Source organism: Acinonyx jubatus, chromosome C1 (genome assembly GCF_027475565.1).
Source record: "Acinonyx jubatus isolate Ajub_Pintada_27869175 chromosome C1, VMU_Ajub_asm_v1.0, whole genome shotgun sequence".
NCBI lineage: Eukaryota > Metazoa > Chordata > Mammalia > Carnivora > Felidae > Acinonyx > Acinonyx jubatus.
Genome location: NC_069381.1, coordinates 11,507,501 through 11,526,244, shown reverse-complemented (window position 1 = coordinate 11,526,244; position 18,744 = coordinate 11,507,501). Strand labels below are relative to the sequence as shown.

Here is an 18,744-nt window from a genome sequence, read left to right as displayed (position 1 = left end):
GCATCCTTTAAATCAGCTGTTTTTACTGAAAAAAAATATATATATATACTTTATTATTTTTCGAGGGAAGCATAGTTGACCTACAAGATATATATATTTAATGTTTGTTTATTTTTGAGGCTGGGGAGGGACAGACAGACAGGGAGACACAGAATCGCAAGCCAAGCTGGCTCCAGGCTCTGAGCTGTCAGCACAGAGCCCGACGCGGGACTCAAACTCACAAACCGGGAGATCATGACCTGAACCGAACTTGGACACTTAACTGACTGAGCCACCCAGGCGCCCCGACATAAAATATTATATTAGTTTCAGATTTGTGACACAGTGATTTGACATTTGCGCATAAGAAGAAATGCTCGCCACGGTAAGTGTACTTACCGTCTGCCCATCTGTCACCGTGCAAAACTATTACAATATTATCAACTACATTCCCTATGCTATACTTTTCATCGTTTTTTGTACTTCCTTTTTTTTTTTAATTAAAGATTTTATTTTTTAGAGGTGCCTGACTGCCTCAGTCCGAAGAATGTGTGATCCTTGATCTCAGGGTCGTGAGTTCGAGCCCCATGTTCGGTGTAGAGATTACTTAAATAAATTAATAAAAAAAAATTTTTTTTAATGTTTATTCTTGAGAGAGACAGACAGAGACAGAGTGTGAGTGGGGGAGGGTCAGAGAGAGAGGGAGACACAGAATCCGAAGCAGGCTCCAGGCTCCGAGCTGTCAGCCCAGAGCCCGACAACGCCTAACCGACTGAGCCACCCAGGCGCCCCATAAATAATTTTTTTTTAACTGACTTTTTAAGTAATCTCTACACCCAATGCGGGGCTCAAATTCACAACCCTGAGATCAAGAGTAGCAGGCTCTACCGACTGAGCCAGCCAGGCAGCCCTGCTTTATAACTGGAAGTTTGTAACTCTTAATCCCCTTCACCTGTTTTGCTAATTCCCCACATCCACCCCTCTGACAAGCACCAGTTTGTTCTCTGTATTTATGAGTCTGTTTCTGTTTGCTCATTTACTGGAAATCTACTTTAAAAAGAAAATTAGTATTGCTACATTAAATGGAAACAGTATCACTTCTGTACATCACAAGTAACTCTGTATGTTGTAAGAATAATGGTCCCGCAAAGGTATCCATGCCTTAGTCCCTGGAACCTGCGACCATGTGTGCTGGCACAGCAAAAAGGACTCTGCATTTGTGATTAAGGGTATTCCACTTTTAACATCAGTTCTGATGTATGTGGGTTTTCCCCCCACACCACCAATTAACTCAATTCTGACACCACCTTGCTGGACAGAGCGTCAGATCCCCCAGGTGAAGAGCTCAGTCCCACGTGACTGCCAATTTCCCCCACAGCTCAAGCCAATTGCAATTCCACAGTGCCATCTGTGCTTCTGATTTATAGATCAGAGGTTCCCACAACCCCCTCCTTGGGTTGGATTTATTTGCTAGAGCTGCACACAGAAGTCAGAGAAACATTTTATTTACTAGATTACCAGTTTATTATAAAAAGATACAACTCAGGTGAAGCCAGCTGGAGGAAATGCACAGGCGGGGCATGGAAAACAGGGCGTGGAAAACTAACTGAGTGCCCCACTCTTCCCAGAATCTCCTCCATGTGTTCACCAGCCCCAAAGCTCCCTGAACCCTGTCCTTTTGGGGTTTTGGGGTTTGGGGTTTTTTTGTTTTGTTTTGTTTTGTTTTTTTTTTTTTGAGCACCGTTACAGTGGTGTCATTGATTAAATCATTGGCCATTAGTGACAGAACTCCACCTCTAGCCCCTCTCCCCTTCCAGAGATCACTGGGTGGGGCTGGAAGTTCCAACTCTAATCACTTTGTTGGTTCCCCTGGCAACCAGGCGCACCCTTAAGTGACCTAGGGGCTTTCCAAAAGTCACTTTGTTAGCATAGCAAAAGACACCTTTCTTGCTCTCTTTCACTAGGGCAATTCCAAAGGCCAAGAACCAGAACAGTGACTGGAATATATTTCCAGCTTATCCAAATGAGCCACCCAGGCGCCCCCATGGTGTAGTCGTTTTAGAAAACCATTTGGCAGTGTGAAAACATATGTCCAAACAAAAACTTGTACGCAAATGTTTAGAGTAGTAGTATTTATAACAGCAAAGGTAAGAATATATACAATAGCAAAGAAGGAAACCGCTCAAATGTCCATCAACTGATGAATGGATAAACCACGTGTGGTATATTCATACAACACAATATTTGTTATTATCATTATTTTAAAGTTTCTTTCTTTCTTTTGAGAGAGGGAGGGAGAGGGAGGAGCAGAGAGAAAGGGTGAGAGAATTCCAGTGAGCCCTGATGAGGGCCTCAAACCCACTACCGACCGACCGCAAGATCATGACCTGAGCTGAAACCAAGAGCTGGGCACTTAACCGACAGAGCCCCCCAGGTGCCCCAACGCGGTATTATTTGACTATAAAAAAAGAGTGAAGTGATGATACCTGCCACAGCAGGGATGAAGCTTGAAAACTACTTGAAAGAAACTACATGTTGTCTGATTCCATTTATATCAAATGTCCTAAATAGGCAAGGTCATCAACACAAAGTAGATTAGTGGTTGCCAAGGAGCTGGGGCGGGGGAGAGTGATTGCTAATGGGTGTAAGGGTTTCTTTTTGGGGTGATGAAAATGTTCTGAAATTAGACAGTGGTGATGGTTGCATGAGTCCGTGAATATACTAAAAACCACTGAAGTATATGCTTGCAGAAGGTGAATTGTATGGTATATGAATTAAATCTCAATAAAGTTATTATTTCTTTTAAAAGGACACGAGCTCTATCCTACTTCTCTGAATGAACTATATATATATTTTTTATTCTTTATTCTTGAGAGAGAGACAGAGGGCAAGCAGGTGGGGAACGAGAGAGAAGGAGACAGAATCCGAAGCAGGATCCAGGCTCTGAGCTGTCAGCCCGACGCAGGGCTCGAACTCATGAACCATAAGATCATGACCTGAGCCAAAGTTGGGCGCCTAAACGACTGAGCCACCCAGGCACCCCACCAAATGAACTATATTTCCAGGTAACTTTGGCCCTAGTTGATGAGGGAAAAGTTCTTGTTTACAAAAGAATTCCAGCTGGGGCACCTGGGTGGCTCAGTAGGAAAGAGCACGTGATTCTTGATCTCGGTTCCTGAGTTCAGGAGTTTAAGCCCCACATTGGGGGTAGAAGTTCCTTAAATAAATAAATAACTTTAAAAGAATCCAGCTAGTAAATGTGGAAAAGAATGATAACATCAGAAATGCATCATTTTACGACCTCTAATGAAATCATTGACTCGAATGAAGAAACTGTTACATGGGAGGTTGACGGGGAACTTTCCAAAGAAGGAATCCAGCTGCTGTCATCCAAACCTGCCACTGGTCTTAGCACCACTGAAGGGGTCTCTGATGGTGTTATGCCCAGAATTCGTGATCCCCAAAGACCACTAGGGAGCCGAGTCCGATGCAAAAGCAAAGAGCCTTTATTCGAGCTAGCTCGAGCTCAATCCCTTACTTGCACTGACGCAGCAGCGGTGAGATACCAGGGAAAGAGTTTCAAAAGGACAAAGGTTTTATTGGGGCCTGGGGGCAGTTGGTGAGGTAATGGCCGTGGCCTCAGCCGATTGGCTGGGGAAGGGTCTTGGGGAAGGGTCCGAGTCCTGTTAGGCAGGTGAGGGGGGGTTACTCAAGGGGAGGAGGTGTGGTCAAGGTGAAGGACACAGAACAAGATGGAGTTGGCTGGCCCTTTCAATGGGACTCAAGAGAAGCACTCAGCAGCACCTAGGGACATGTTCTTAGTAAAAATGTCGTATCCAAATCTACTCAGGCCTCTGTAGCTAATTTACAGGAAATAGGAGGAGAGAAGAGGTAGATGACAGCACAAGGAAGCAAACGGAGAAATCCAGAATGTGGGACTTTCTACAGGACGTGCTTCCAAAGAATTTTCTTCTTCTCCTCCTCCTCCTCCTTCTTCTTCTTCTTCTTCCTCTTCCTCTTTTAATCTTACATCGTGGAAATGTAAGATGATTTTTGAAGAGTTGCACACTGAGGGGCGCCTGGGTGGCTCAGTCCATTAAGTGTCTGACTTCCCCTCAGGTCGTGATCTCGAGGTTCATGGGTTCGAGTCCTGCGTCGGGCTGTGTGCTGACAGCTGAGAGTCTGGAGCCTGCTTCAGATTCTGTGTCTCCCTCTCTCTCTGCCCCTCCCCTGCTCATGCTCTCTCTCTCTCTCTCAAAAATAAATAAGCATTGAAAAAAAAAGTTGCACACTGAACTATATAAGCATGGAATGACATATCTGGGTTTGCTTTATCTTATTTTATTTATTCAGAGAAAGAGAGAGAGGAAGAGAGTGGCAGAGAGGGGGCGGGGAGAGAGAGAATCCCAAGCAGGCTCTGAGTGTGGAGCCTGTCACGGGGCTTGAACTCACCAACCATGAGATCATGACTTGAGCTGAAATCAAGAGTCGGACGTTTAAACGACTGAGCCACCCAGGCACCCCTAGAGATTAGACTTCAGAGATTAAAAAAAGAAAGAAAAAGGAAAGGAAGGATATATTAGGTACCTGTAGCAAAATAACTGTTGAATCTGGATGATGGGCATATAGAAAATAATATTTTCTCTAGATCTGTTATTTTATTTTATGATTTTACCTAGTACTTTATTGTTTTTTCCTTTCTTTTCCTTTTAAAGTAAGCTGTACACCTAACATGGGCCTCAAACTCATGATGCTGAGATTAAGGGTCACGCACTCCACCGAGTCAGCTGGATACCCTTATTTAAATTTTTTTTTCAACGTTTATTTATTTATTTATTTATTTTTTTTTTAATTTTTTTTCAACGTTTACTTATTTTTGGGACAGAGAGAGACAGAGCATGAACGGGGGAGGGGCAGAGAGAGAGGGAGACACAGAATCGGAAGCAGGCTCCAGGCTCTGAGCCATCAGCCCAGAGCCCGATGCGGGGCTCGAAATCACGGACCGCGAGACCGTGACCTGGCTGAAGTCGGACGCTTAACCGACTGCGCCACCCAGGCGCCCCTGGATACCCTTATTTAATCTAGTACTTTGTAATATTTCCAAAATGGAGATGAATTAAAACATGTGTGTCAAGGACGTATGCCAAGGATGCCTGTGGAGTGTTAAGAAAACTGCTTCATGACAAATAAGCAGAGAAAAAAACTCATTGCGCTTACAAATTCATATACTGTTATTCAACTTGTGATTTTCAACCTGTGTGTAATCAAACTGATCAACGAAATTGTATAAACAGACATTTGTCAGTTTCTCTACAACCCTTCGAGTTTACAGCCACAAGTGTTGGTCAACCACTGAGGTTCTCCTTGTGGGCAAATGGCCCACATGTAAACAATTATTGAGCTTTGGGAGGACATTAGAGTAGGGAGTGGATGGGGTTTTGGTTGGAGACTCCAGAGATGACGAAGAGCCCTGTGTGTCCTTCGGATAGCTAAAGGGAGGGGACAGTGGAGGGGGAAGCCCCGGGTGGAGGGAGTCCCTTAGTTATTAATAGACTAAACAATCGTCCCTAATGAGGAACCAGGCAAGTCACAAGCCTTCACTCATTCCATCAACAAATGTATACTTAGCTCCTGCTCTCAGCCCCGTGGCCCAAATGTTTCGATCCCTTCTTGGATATTATTCTAAGGAGTTTCTGGCATCTCAGCTTCACTTAATAAAGACCACGGTTGGGTCGAGATCTCAATCAACCAACCAACGGTGCCGTTAGAACCATTCTCAGCTGTTAGGGCTGGGACAGTAAAACTCAAAAGTCTGCAATGTGCACTTATATTTATAAATTTGGCCAAATCTAATGCTATGTTCCTTCCTCCCTGACTTAGCATGTCTAAATTTCATGGACAGTCTCTAGGTTTCGGCTCATTTATTAGCTAAGGTTTGCTCTTTCTTTCTTTCTTTCTTTCTTTCTCTCTTTCATCACCTCTCTGCCCAGACCATGTGCTTGTTCCCTGGGGCACTCTGGACTGGACTCAGATCTGAGGACAAATAAAGGATGGTGATCTCGGAGAGGAATCAGCCTCTCTTTGTAAAATAACTTCCTCAGATAAGGTCAGTACGTGCTTCCCAGGGAAAGCAGGGTTAGTCTCATTCAATGGGAGGAAGGGGCTGCATCTCTCTGCAAAAGAGTTTCATTGAATTTCGAATTTGGAGAGGCGGGGCATTTAGTCATCTGTATCCACCCAAACACCCCTATTTTGACTCCTAACTGCCACTTGTTCCCATTCAATGCACTTGGCCAGGCTGTGAATACAACTTTATTGCAATTATATTACAATTCAGCAACCTACAGGATCAGCTCGAATTTTTGGTTGCATAAGCCCTGTAGCTACAAGAGAGGAGATCAAATGTTTAGAGTAGTCACGAATGGCCCTTGCTTCTCTGGTCTTGTCTTGAGCTGAGAATTTAAACCCTAATTTTTTTTTTGAAAGTCTTCAGTGAAATTATGAATAGCCAACCTACCCACGAGTCCTCATTATCCTCATTTTCCCCATCATGTTCAATTGCAGTAACTACTCCATCTACCAAAGCATGTCTTTATTAGGCACTTTCCCCCAGGCAACAATACTTATTGTGATAAGTGATAACTTCTGTAACTATTTTTTCCCCTGCACAAAATAGGCTAGATTTGCATCACCTTCAAATCTAATGCCCTGACCCCTTGGGGGTCAGTTTCCTGCAGAAATAGAAACCTTGCTGGGCTTTCTCTTTAAACTTTTTATTTTGAAAAAAAAAAAAAAAAAAAAAAAAGAATGTAGGTTCACATGCAATCTTAAGAAACAATACAGAGCAATGCCACCACCTCCTTCTTTACCCAGTTACCCCCACGCTAACATCTTGCAAAACTATAGAACACTATCTCGACCAGGATATTTACATGGATACAGTCAAGGTGCCCAACATTTCCATCACTACAAGGATCCCTCATGTTGTCTCTAGTCTTCCTTTAACCTAAAAGGAATTCGATACAGAAAATTAAGTGTTTATAACATTATTGGAGGGGCTGAAAGAATGGTCTCTAGACTGGTCCCCTAGTAATGGCTCTCAGAACACCATGGAACTCACCAGTCAGACGCTTTTACTTCTGCCACAGTCAGGAAAGTGAGGAATCAAGAAGCCACCACTGAGATTATTGCATTCAACAGATCACCAGCAGGAATCCACGGATCTAGATTTGGGACTAGAAGCTGGTTCCCGGGCGCTGGAATGCTGAGTTTGGCTGTCACCATCTCACAGATGGCTTCTGAACACTAGTGGAGCTGGAGACTGGCCACCATGCACTGTTGAAGACCCTCACACGTGCATGACCTTGCTTGCCAGCTGCAATGAGCTAACATCGGTAGGACAGTTCTTACCAACTTGCAGAACTCATCTGTATCTGGAATTCTAACTGCAACTGAGTGTGGGAAATGGTATTTGAACTTTTTCGATTCTGGAAGGAGTGGGTGGACTATACCCAGCACAGATGAACACAGAGGTAGGTCTGTGTCCTTCGTATTGGGAGCACAAGAGGGGTCCTATCAGATTTGCTATGATTTTCTTTAAAAGAAAGAGTGAAGTCAACCTGCTACTGAGTCCTTTTGGTTTTCCTAGTTGTTGTGAAGGGAGGAGTGGTGACTTGGCTGACCCATGTTTGCTGAAGCTCCTTTTCAGGCTAGCCATCATGAATTTGTAGGTAACAGTCTGTCCCTTTGGGTACTTCCTCCAGCTGTGCTTGGCTGTGGGTGCAATCAAAGAGTAAAGGAGAAGCTGGATTTACTGAGGGTTGGAAAGCTTACCAAACCTGATGAGGGAGTGTGGGGCAAGCTGAGGGCAAAGTACAGGCTAACAGTACCCCCCACGCCCACCCCGGTTGAACATACATGTGTGATGTTTCTGGGACACTCCTGGCTACCCAAAACCAAAGGAAAGCAGTTCAAGTGCTTGCCATGGTGATGTGGGAAACTAAGGCAAGTGAAAAATCAAATTCCTAATTTAATAGGCCTATAGCCCACTGACAAGTCCTTGAAACAAGCAGAGTGACCTCCCTCTAGGATCCCAGCTGCCTCGATGATGACACTTTGCTAGGGGCAAAAGAGAATCTTAACATCATCCCAACCTTGAGGATCCTGTAAGTCTACTTCCTTTATCTCAACTGCTCCAAGATACATGCTGGCAATCGCAATCCTACTCCAAGCTTATGGCCCCCTGATATACATCTGAAGGGTCACATGACTACGGTTTTATTAAATGGTAATAAATGGCATTTCCCTAGCAACAGCTAGCCCCTCAAGGTCCCGGAAAACTTGCTTACAAAAATGCCTTAGGGACTCACTCTATCCCTGACCCCCCCCCCCCAACCTGAGGGTATATAATGAGTTACCCGTCAGGACCCCGGTGCAGCTCTTCCTGCCCACGGGTCCAGCCCCCGTGTTTTAATAAAATCACCTTTTTGCACCAAAGATGTCTTCAAGAATTCTTTCTTGGCTGTTGGCTCCGGACCACCCCACCATCACCCCAAAACCTCATCAAAACCCATACGACAAAAAGGCAAGGGAGCAAAGGCGTTCAGGATGGTGACAAGAGTGTGGTTAACATTCACGGGAAATCAACAGGATCAGAAGTGAAGAAAGGAGAGAGCCCGCGAACTGTGAGGAAATAGAGAAGTCAATGGCCTAGAGGTGCTTTAAAGTTGGAAAGAGGCCAGAGAAGGACTGTTCACGTCTGCAGACACTTTTTTTGTTTCTAGCACCCTCATTCACACCCAGGCTAATCCTGGCTCTGCCCTAAATAGAGAACGGGGTAATGATTGGCTCAGAAGGTAGAAAAACATAAATGGGGATCTGCTGCTTTGGAGCCACACAACTGGTTCACATCTCTGCTCCACCACTTGTAAGATACGTGACAATGGGCAATTCGTTCAACCTTCCGGGGCCTCCGTTTTCTCTTCTTCAAAAGGGGGAGAAAAAAGCCTAACCCCACGGTTAGTGAGAAGATTTAAGGAGATCATACGCGTAAAGCGCTTAACAGTGCCTGGCACACAGTAAGCGCTGAACGCGGAGAAGCCGTTACTGTTATGTTTGGAACAGAAAACCAAGGAAGGGTTACAATGAGGACAATTCTAAGTGCCGAAGTACTGTGCAATACAGAACTTCTGGGCAGGTAGGCGCATGCGCCTGTCCGCGGTCCTCGGCCGGCGCGGGCGCTGCGCATGCGCCGGAAGTTGCAGCCGGGAAGCCGGCGAGGTCGGTTCCGCCCGACTCTGACATGGCGGCGCCCTTTGTCTGCTCTGAAGTGCCGTCCCCGGCCTTCTCGCGGCCGTGATGCACCTCCCTCTACGGTGGGGTCCGGGACATGGCAGGTGAGGGCCAGCAGACGCCCGGGGCCCGGGGAGTCCCGGGAGCCGGGCGGAGGCGGTGAAGGATGGGGCGCAGCGGGACGCCGGGGACGGTTGTGTGGGGGAGGGGAGGGAGGTGGAATGGGAAGGGAACCGGGATTGGGGGGTGACCCCGCGGGGCAAGGGGGTGCGGGGCAGCCGCCAGGCGAGCGAGCGCTGAGGGGGCGAGCGGACCGGCAGTTCCCGCGAGGGAGCGCGAATCGCCTCCCGGCTTGGGTGACACCCCGGCTCGTAGCATCTCCGCCCCCGCCGCCCGGCTGTCACCGTCCCTTGACCTCGCGCGCCGTGGCGGGTGGTCGTTCTGCGGCCGCAGCGTGGCGCGGTGTCGGGGCAGCTCGCGTCGGCGCGTCGGGGGCAGGAGGGCACGGGCTTGCCGGACCAGGAGGTGTTGGCAGAGTGGGAGGTCTACACTGCCCCTGTACAGGATCCTTTCATTCATTCCTTCCTTCCGCCCGCGGCGGCTAGGCACCTGATAGGTTGTGAGGCTAGAGCGAGTGCGCCAGACAGACTTGATCCTGGTGGAGTGGTTGAAAGTGTGAACTGTGGAGCCAGGCAGCCGGGGTTTGGATCCGGACTCGGTGCTTGCGGGCTGTGTCCTGAAACACGTGAGGTTCTCGCTGTCTGCCCCGGTTTCCTCATCCTTAAAGCAGAGATGGTAATAAAACCTGCCCCCTAAGGTTCTAAAGATGAAATAAGGTAACAGGTGCAAGGTGTGGAGAACCCTTCCTAGCATAACGTAAATGCTGTGTGTGTGTGTTGCTGTGACTGTTCGTTTCGTGGTCATCCCCCAGAGCTCAGAGACTCCTGTGGGAGCCGTGGACACAAATACGTGGTTCTGAAACTGCCCTGAAGGAAGAAAAGCATAAAAGTTCTCCTTGCTCGGGAAACAGAGTAGAGGCATCTCACTCAGTCTAGGCAGATCGAGGGAGGCTTTCTCTCCCCAGGAGGCTGAGACCTAACGGATGCAAGAAAAGGGGGAGGATTCTCACCTGAAGACGGGAGTTTGTGAGAAAGTTTAGGGGCTACTGGCACAACTGAATTGAGTTCTCTGCCCTAGAGACAGAGACAAGAGGTAGGACTAAAGAAGCAGGCTGTGGCCTGGTCCTGTGGGACCTTGTGAACCTAGTTAAGGGCTTTTAAGTTTTGGGTTAATGGAAAGCCATGTAAGAGTCAGATGTGTGGATTAGAAAGATCACCTGTTTATGTGGAGGAGGCGTTAAAGGGAGCAGGCCTGGAGACCCGTTAAGAGGCTGCTAGAAGAATCCAGGTGAGAAATGAGGGTGGTCTTGAGTTAGGTCAGAGGCAGAGGGTGGGGAGAGAGGTTTTGGAGAACTGGCAAAACTTGGTGGTTACGTAGATGAGCAAGGAGAGCTTTTATGCTTTTCTTCCTTCAGGGCAGTATCAGAACCACGTATTTGTGTCTGTGGCTCCTAGGGGCAGAGAGGTGTCGGGACTGACCTCACACTTGTGACCCACAGGTGGCGGTGCCACTCAGTGTGATAGGGAACAGGACGGGGAGTAGCTGTGAGAAGGGAAGATACGTTTAGTTTTGAACACGTTGAAAGCAGGTGCCTGTGGAGCAGTCAAGTGGGACTATACAGTGGCGAGCTAGAAGTCGTCCTCCATCAAAAGTCACTAAGGTTGTGGGAGTGGGTGTGCTCACCTAGGGCAAGAGTATATTTCATGGGAAAGCAAGAGTGTCTGAGACCCCCCGGAGGGATGCTAATGCTGTAGCAATGTGGTAACTTGGGCACAGCCTTGTCGCTCTTGCTTTTCAGCGTTGTGTTATGTCTTTCTGGTAAGCAGGGGTGTGTGAGGGCTGGGAGAGGGTTTACTCATCTTTGTGTCCCGGGTGGCCGGCACAGGGTCCGGCACGCAGCAGGCCGATAATGATCCGAACGAACTTGTACTGAGGACTGACTTTGGGCTCTGAATTTGCCTGTGTTTCATGGATGAGTGAAAAAGGGCGGCTTTTTTTAAAAAAAAAATTTTTTTTTTCAACGTTTATTTATTTTTGGGACAGAGAGAGACAGAGCATGAACGGGGGAGGGGCAGAGAGAGAGGGAGACACAGAATCGGAAACAGGCTCCAGGCTCCAAGCCATCAGACCGGAGCCTGACGCGGGGCTCGAACTCCCGGACCGCGAGATCGTGACCTGGCTGAAGTCAGACGCTTAACCGACTGCGCCACCCAGGCGCCCCAAAAGGGCGGCTTTAAGGGAGCAGGTGCCTTGCAGGTTCTCATCCGATTTTCCGCTTGGGTGTCTTTGATTCAGGTGATGAGCTGGAGGAGGAGAGCCAAGCTGGAGTTTACGCACACTGTCAGAAAAGAGTAGCCTGGGCTCCTTGGAAATCTGAGGTATGTCGGTAATGCTCGAGGATGAAACAAACCAGAAGGTCAGCTCGCTTGTCCTTCTCCTCTAGGCTCAGCGCGATTCAAGTCACCCTTTCAAGGCAGCTTTTTCTTTCAAGCTATACAGTGAGGACAGTATGTGAGTGTGGCTGGGAGATTGTTGCTGTCATTATTCGTGGTTTACCAATGAAGACCAGACTAGGTTAATCACTGGGCAAATGCTCACACCTTGTTTTAATCAAATACAGCCTAACATGCTCCAGCCAAGCAATCCCAAAATACAGTGGCTGAAACAAACTCGAAATTTACTCCTCTCCTCTTGATAATCTAGAAGTCGGCAGTCCAGAGTTGGTAGGGCATCCTGCTCTGTTCTGTGAAGTATCCGGAAATGGGGTTCTAGTGATCATGTGGCTCTCCTTGCTCAAACCCAGATCTCCGTCTCCTGGTCCAAGCTGGCCGCTCCAGCCCCTGCCATTATTGTCTGCACCCCATCTGGCAGACAGAGTGGGGAGTACATGTTCATTCCTTTTAAGGTTCTAATGTTTAAAGATCTGTATTCTTGTACAGCATGTCCCCAAACATAAGCATCTGGTGTACCACCAAAGAACGAATCATGACTGTCCCAAAGCTGGAGGGAAAGCTGGCTAAGGGAGCCTGCTTGATCCCTGTGTGACTGGATTGCTGACCCTGGGGCTTGGGCCCAGCCTGAGGGAACGTCCCCTGTATTGGTGACAGAGGGCTGGGCGTTCTCCCCAAGGCAGACTGCTCTGGCTTCAGGTGGGTTGACATGCTTGGGCACAGGGAGTCCTGGCTTCTTAATGCATTCAGCGCTTCCTGTGCCCAGCAGGTCAGACGCCATGCCAGGTGCTAGCTAGGGAAGACTGGATCCTGGGAGCAAGGAGCTCTTAGCTGTGTGGGTAATCACCATACAACACAAGGAACACTACGGGGGTCTATTCCCAAGTGTGAGGCGATCCAGGGGAAGGATGACTGATGGTGGAAGGCTCTGCTGAGATGGGGGGGGGGGGGGGGGAGATCCAGACTGAACAACGTGTTTGGATTGACATTTGTGAAGCTCCCCTCGTAGGCGGTGAGGACTCTGGTGTTAGGTGTGAATCTCTGTTTAGTGGCTCTGTATCCTGAGGGCCAGTTATGTCACTGCTGTGCCTCAGTTTCCTCCTCTGTCAGATAGGGATAACAGTACCTACATCACAGAATTGTTTTGAGAATTCCCTGTGGGGAAGCCGGGTTGTGTCCTCGCTCAAGGCAGGAATTATCCCGATTGTCCAGAGGGGATCAGCGACCGCTCTGGGAGTTCTGCCAAGCTCTCTGATTAAAGGGGTCCATCTGTGGATTCTCAGAGACCGTACTCTGAATGGTCTGGCGAGGGGTCCTTTGGGAAGGGAAGGATTGCCTCTGCCTGTTGAATTCCCATAAGCTCAAATGCTGCTGGGAAGCCTTCTCTGGGCCCTGCCCGGTCACCCACCCCAGCTGAGGGTAGAGCTCCTCCTCTGTTGATTTCTTAGCATCCTGCACTGATGTCTCAGTGCATTCCTACCTCACGGGATAATCCTAGGTTTCTCCGTCTCCCCGTTGGCCCATTGGCATCGTGCAGGCGGGGACGGGGCTTGTTTCTTCTGGTCCCCGGCACGTAGCTGGTGCTCAGTAGACATGCTTGGGTGGATGAATGATCAGCCTTGGCTGGCTAGGGAGGAACCAGCAGTCAGGTTGGAGAGAACCCCAGCGTGATGTGGGGTTGGCCTGCTATTGATTGAAGACAGGAGAAACCTGACGGTTTATTTGGTATCTGGCTGGAGTAGGGGTGTAAAATAAAATGGTGACCTGTGAGATTTGACAGTTTAGGTCAGAAGATAGTTCCTCTGTCTTTTTCTAGTAGAGCATGGTTTCTCCACTTTGATTTTTTTTTTCAATTTTTCTTTTTTAATGTTCCTTTATTTTTGAGAGTGAGAGAGACAGAGTGTGAGTGGGGGAGGGGCAGAGAGAAAGGGAAACACAGAATTGTTTCCCTGAAGCGGGCTCTAGGCTCCCAGCTGTCAGCACAGAGCCTGACATGGGGCTCAAACTCACCACAAGATTCATGCCCTGAGCCGAAGTCGGATGTTTAACCGACGAAGTCGCCCAGGCAGCCCCTTCTCAATCTTGGTGTTATCGACATTCAGAGCTGCGTAAATCTTTGTTGTGAGCTGTCCTGTGCACTTCGGGATGGTTCTAGCATCCCTGGTCTCCACCCATAGATGCCTGTAATACTCACCTACCTCACCAGCTGTGACGATGAAACGTGACTCCGGACATTGCCAAACATCTCCTGGGGCCAGATGGTCTCCCGCTAGAAGCCTGCAGTGTAGGGTACTGGTTAGAAGTCAGACATACCTGGACTCTTACTCGTTCTTATACCCACTAGATGTGCCTCTGGGCAAAATACTTGGTCTCTCCAAGCCTCAGTTTCTTCCGTTGTAAAATGGGGATACTGATGACCTCACACATAACTTTATTGGCTGGAATTATTGATGGGGTGATGAATGTGAAATGCTTAGTCGGGTCCCTGACTCCATAATTGGTAACTGGTGTTATTATGTGTTAGTTAGGAGAAGAGGACCCTTGAGAGGGTCAAAAAAGAGCATGCACAGTTGAGGAAGAAGAAAAATGTTTGGTGTAGGAATACGTATAAGGTACAAAAGTCAGAAGGTTCCGAAGAATGCCTTGTGGGGAGGCGAGTCAGCCTTCCATACCTGACCCAGTTCCCCTCCCAGAGAACTGTTAATGGTATCTGTGGATCCTTCCAGAGCTATTCCATGCATGTATATGTCTCTGTGTGTATCTAGGGAGGACCGTTTTGTAAGCATCGAGTGGTTTGATTTTGTTTAGACACTGAGCTCCTGCGTGTAGAAGGGCAGCCTCTGTGGGCGGGGCTTCAGGGTTTTACTAGTTTGCCACATAAAAGACCAGGTGGCTCACTCTTTACCGTCCTGAAATTCCTCGAAGGATGGTGCTTGCGCGGGTGGTCACAAAAGGGAGGGACCCAGCCCGAGAGAAAATTAAAAACTCCAGATACGTTTGTGTGCACAAAGCATGTTGTCCTGGAGACCACTTCCTCCTTCCTTTGCTGGCCACGGTTTCTAAATGACTGAAATAACAGAGGTCAAAGCATAAGCGTTTGCTGAGCGGTTTCCGCACTTGCTGCGGACGTGTGCGCTGTCGGCACAGGTACCCGGCCCTCTCGTGGGTCCCCCTGCCACCAGTAGCTACCCATCCAAGGGCCAGTGAAAGTAGACCTCCGGGCTGTAATCGCCACGGATTCATGCAGAAAACCGGGGCTTGGGCTCTGGGCTCGGGGAGTCAAGCCTGCTTGTCAGGAACTGGAGAGATGTAAGCCTTGAACTTCCAAGGAAAGAAGCAGAGGGCCTGGTGAGAAGTGGGAGTTGCTCAGTCCTGTCTAAACAGCCGCCTGCGGAGGCTCGGGGGTGGCGGTTCCCGCTGAGGGCGGGACCACCCCGAAAGCAGGTGCAGTGGGTTCCTGGTAACATCAGAAGCCTCCTCTGACATCTTGACGACTGCAGCTGACACTGCCGTGTGACAAAAGGGGGGCCATTGAGAGTAGATCCTGTGAGCCCTCATCACAGGAGAAAATTGTTTTCCTTTTCTTTCTTTTTTAAGTTTATTTATTTTGAGACAGAGAGAGCACGAGCAGGGGAGGGGCAGAGAGAGGGAGGGAGAGAGGGAGGGAGGGAGAGAGAGAGAGAGAGAGAGAGAGAGAGAGAGAGAAAGAGAGAATCCCAAGCAGGCTCCACACTGTCAACAAAGAGCCCAACTCAGGGCTTGAACTCACAAACTGGGAGATCATGACCTGAGCCGAAACCAAGAGTCAGCCCCTTAGCCAACTGAGCCACCCAGGTGCCCCTCTTTATTTTTCTTGTATCTCTGTGAGAAGGAGGATGTCAGCTGCACCTGTTGTGATCACACGTCACCATATATGGCAACTCAGACGAGCTGTACACGTTAAACTTACCCAGTGATGTATGTCAATTATTTCTCAGTAAAGCTGGAACCCACCCCCCCCCCCCCCAAAAAAAAGAAAGAAAAAGCACTCAGCTTTTGTCATAAGAGGTCTGGCAGTAGAACCTGTTCCCCCCACCCCACCCACACCACTTCCTATGCTGGAACTGTTATTAATCAAAGCAGCCACTTTCCTGTCCCAAATGGGAGGCGCTGGTGCCCAGCGGGAAGCTGTTTCTCTAGGCGCTCCGAGCCTGGTGTGCAGCACGTCCCATTTCGGTAGTCTTGGCAGTGGGGGGCCCCCGTCAGGGACTTTCCTGGTTTACTGTAACTCAGCTGCCCAAGTTCATGCCTCGAAACATTGTTTAGGGGCGCCCGGGTGTCTCGGTTAAGCGTCTGACTCTTGGTTTCGGTTCAGGTCACGATCTCACGGTTTGTGGGTTTGAGCCTTGCATGGGGCTCTGTGCTGGCAGTGTGGAGCCTGCTTGGGATTCTCTCTCTCCCCCTGTTTCTCTCTGCCCTTCCCCTGCTCACCCTCTCTTTCTCTCTCTCAAAATAAATAAAATAAAAAAAACAAAAACATTGTTTAAAGTCAGAAAGAACATTGTTTAATTTTGTAAGTTGTTTTTTGTTAAATATTGAGTAGATACAAAGAAATATATACAGCATAAAGAATAGATACAAGGAAACCCATGTACCCATGGCTCAGTTTACAAATAAGAATGTTACCGTTTGTTACCTTTGGAACACCCCTCCCTGATCCTGTCCTGTCCTGCCCCCGCCCCCAGCTCATCACAGTTTTGCTTTTATCATTCTCTTTACAGTTTCAACCACGTGTGTTTGTATTGCTAAACAATGTGTTGTCTCATTTTGCATGTTTTTTTTGTTTTTATTATTTTTTTGAGAGAGAGAGAGAGTGCGTGCACATGAGCAGGGGAGGGGCAGAGAGAGAGGGAGATGTGCTCAGACCTGGAGCCTGTCTGAGCTTGCAGCACCGAGCCCGACGCGGGGCTCGAACTCACCAACTGTGAGATCGTGACCTGAGTCGAAGTCCGACACTCAACCAAATGAGCCACCCAGGCATCCCTCATTTTGCATGTTTTGAACTCAATATAATCATGTTGTTTTCTTTAGTTTCTTAAATTGTTGGCTTAATATGGGTTCTTGAGAGTGATGCATGTTAACAGCCTGTAGTTGTATTTCACTTTCACGGATAAAGTTCCCTTGCAGGAGAATTTACTTATCCTTTCTCTTGCTAGCGGACTTCTGGGTTGTTGAGTATTTTGCTGAGACGGTGTTGCTGTGAGCATTCCTGGCCCCCACGTGCAGCTTCTGCAGGGTGCACCCTCGGGAGTGTGGCTGAATCTCAGGGTGTGTGACCTTCAGCCCAACCAAATAATGCCTACCGTTTCCAAAGTGCCTTCCCCCGTTTACAGTTCAACTGAAAATTCTGTTTGTTTCACATCCTCCCAACTCTGGTTTTATTAGGCTCTAAAATTTTTCGTAATCTGGGGCACCTGGGTGGCTCAGTGGGTTAAGCAACTGACTTCAGCTCAGGCCATGATCTCACGGTTCATGGGTTCAAGCCCCGTGTCAGGCTCTGTGCTGACACTCAGAGCCTGGAGCCTGCTTCGCATTCTGTGTCTCCCTCTCTCTCTCTGTTCCTCCCCTGCTCATTCTCTGTCTCTCAAAAATAAATAAACGTTAAAAAATTTTTTTTTAATTTCTAGTAATCTGATGGGAATGACGTCTTGTGTGCGTTTGATTTGCATTTTCATGATTATTAGTGGGCTAAGCATCTTTTCATATACTTATGAAAATTCTTGTTTAACGAGGTTCCACACCCAATGTGGGGCTTGAACTCACGACCCTGAGAGTAAGAGGCACGTGCTCGCCTGACTGAGCCAGCCAGGTGTCCCTCGTATACTTATTCAGGTTTCAGCTGCTGTGAAAAAGCTGCTTAAATCTTTTGCTTATTTCTCTACTGGGTTGTCGATTTTATTTCATTTTATTTATTAATGTTTATTTATTTTTGAGACAATGTGAGAGACAGAGTACAAGCAGACAGAGGGAGACACAGAATCCGAAGCAGGCTCCAGGCTCTGAGCTGTCGGCACAGAGCCCGACGCAGGGCTCAAACTCACAAACCGCGAGATCATGACCTGAACTGAAGTCGGACGCTCAACCGACTGAGCCACCCGGGCTCCCCTGTCTTTTTATTGTATATGGATTTCTTGTTTGTTTTTGGTTTTTGTTTTGTAGACTGGCCCTTTGTCGGTTATATGTGTTGTACCTGTCCGTTTCCTCCTGTTTGTTGCTTTTCACTGTGGTTTTTTTTTAAACAAATTCTTAATTTTAATGTTTATCATTTTTTTTTCTTTTATGGTTTGCACTTTCTGTTCCTTTTTAGAACTTCCTTCCTACTTTATAAAATATTCCCCTGTATGTTGTCGTCCAAACATTTTTTGATTTTGCCTTTTACGTTACGGTCTTTAGTCCATTTAAAATTATTTTTGTGTATGCTATGAGATAGGGGGCTGATTTCTTTTTTCCTTTTTCAAAAATCTCATTATTTAAAACAACTTTTAAGCTTTTTTAATGTTTATTCATTTTTGAGAGAGAGAGCGCATGAGCTGGGGAGGGGCAGAGAGAGGGAGGGAGGCACAGATCTGAGCTGTTGGCACAGAGCCTGATGTGGGGCTGGAACCCAAGAGCAGCATGATCATGACCTGAGCCAAAGTCGGACACTCAGCTGAGTCACCCAGGCACACCTAAAATTTTTTTAATGTTTATTTTTGAGAGAGACAGACAGCATGAGTGGGGGAGGGGCGGGGGGGAGAGAGAGAGAGAGAGAGAGAGAGAGAGAGAGAGTCCGTCCAAAGCAGGCTCCAGGCTCTGAACTGTTGGCCCAGAACCTGCTGGGGGACTCAAACCTGTGAGATCATGACCTGAGCTGAAGTTGGACGCT

The 18,744-nt window shown here is 47.9% G+C and overlaps 1 protein-coding gene across 1 annotated transcript in view; it reads left to right on the top strand.

The window, feature by feature from the left end:
- Nucleotides 1-9,219: 9,219 nt before the first annotated feature.
- The window catches only part of ZBTB17 (zinc finger and BTB domain containing 17), a 32,591-nt gene continuing 23,066 nt past the window's right edge, over nt 9,220-18,744 (top strand). Inside the window, exons 1-2 of the mRNA XM_027060323.2 lie at nt 9,220-9,374; nt 11,686-11,768. The gene's annotated coding sequence lies outside the window, so the exon portion shown is untranslated. The remainder of the gene's footprint in view (nt 9,375-11,685; nt 11,769-18,744) is intronic.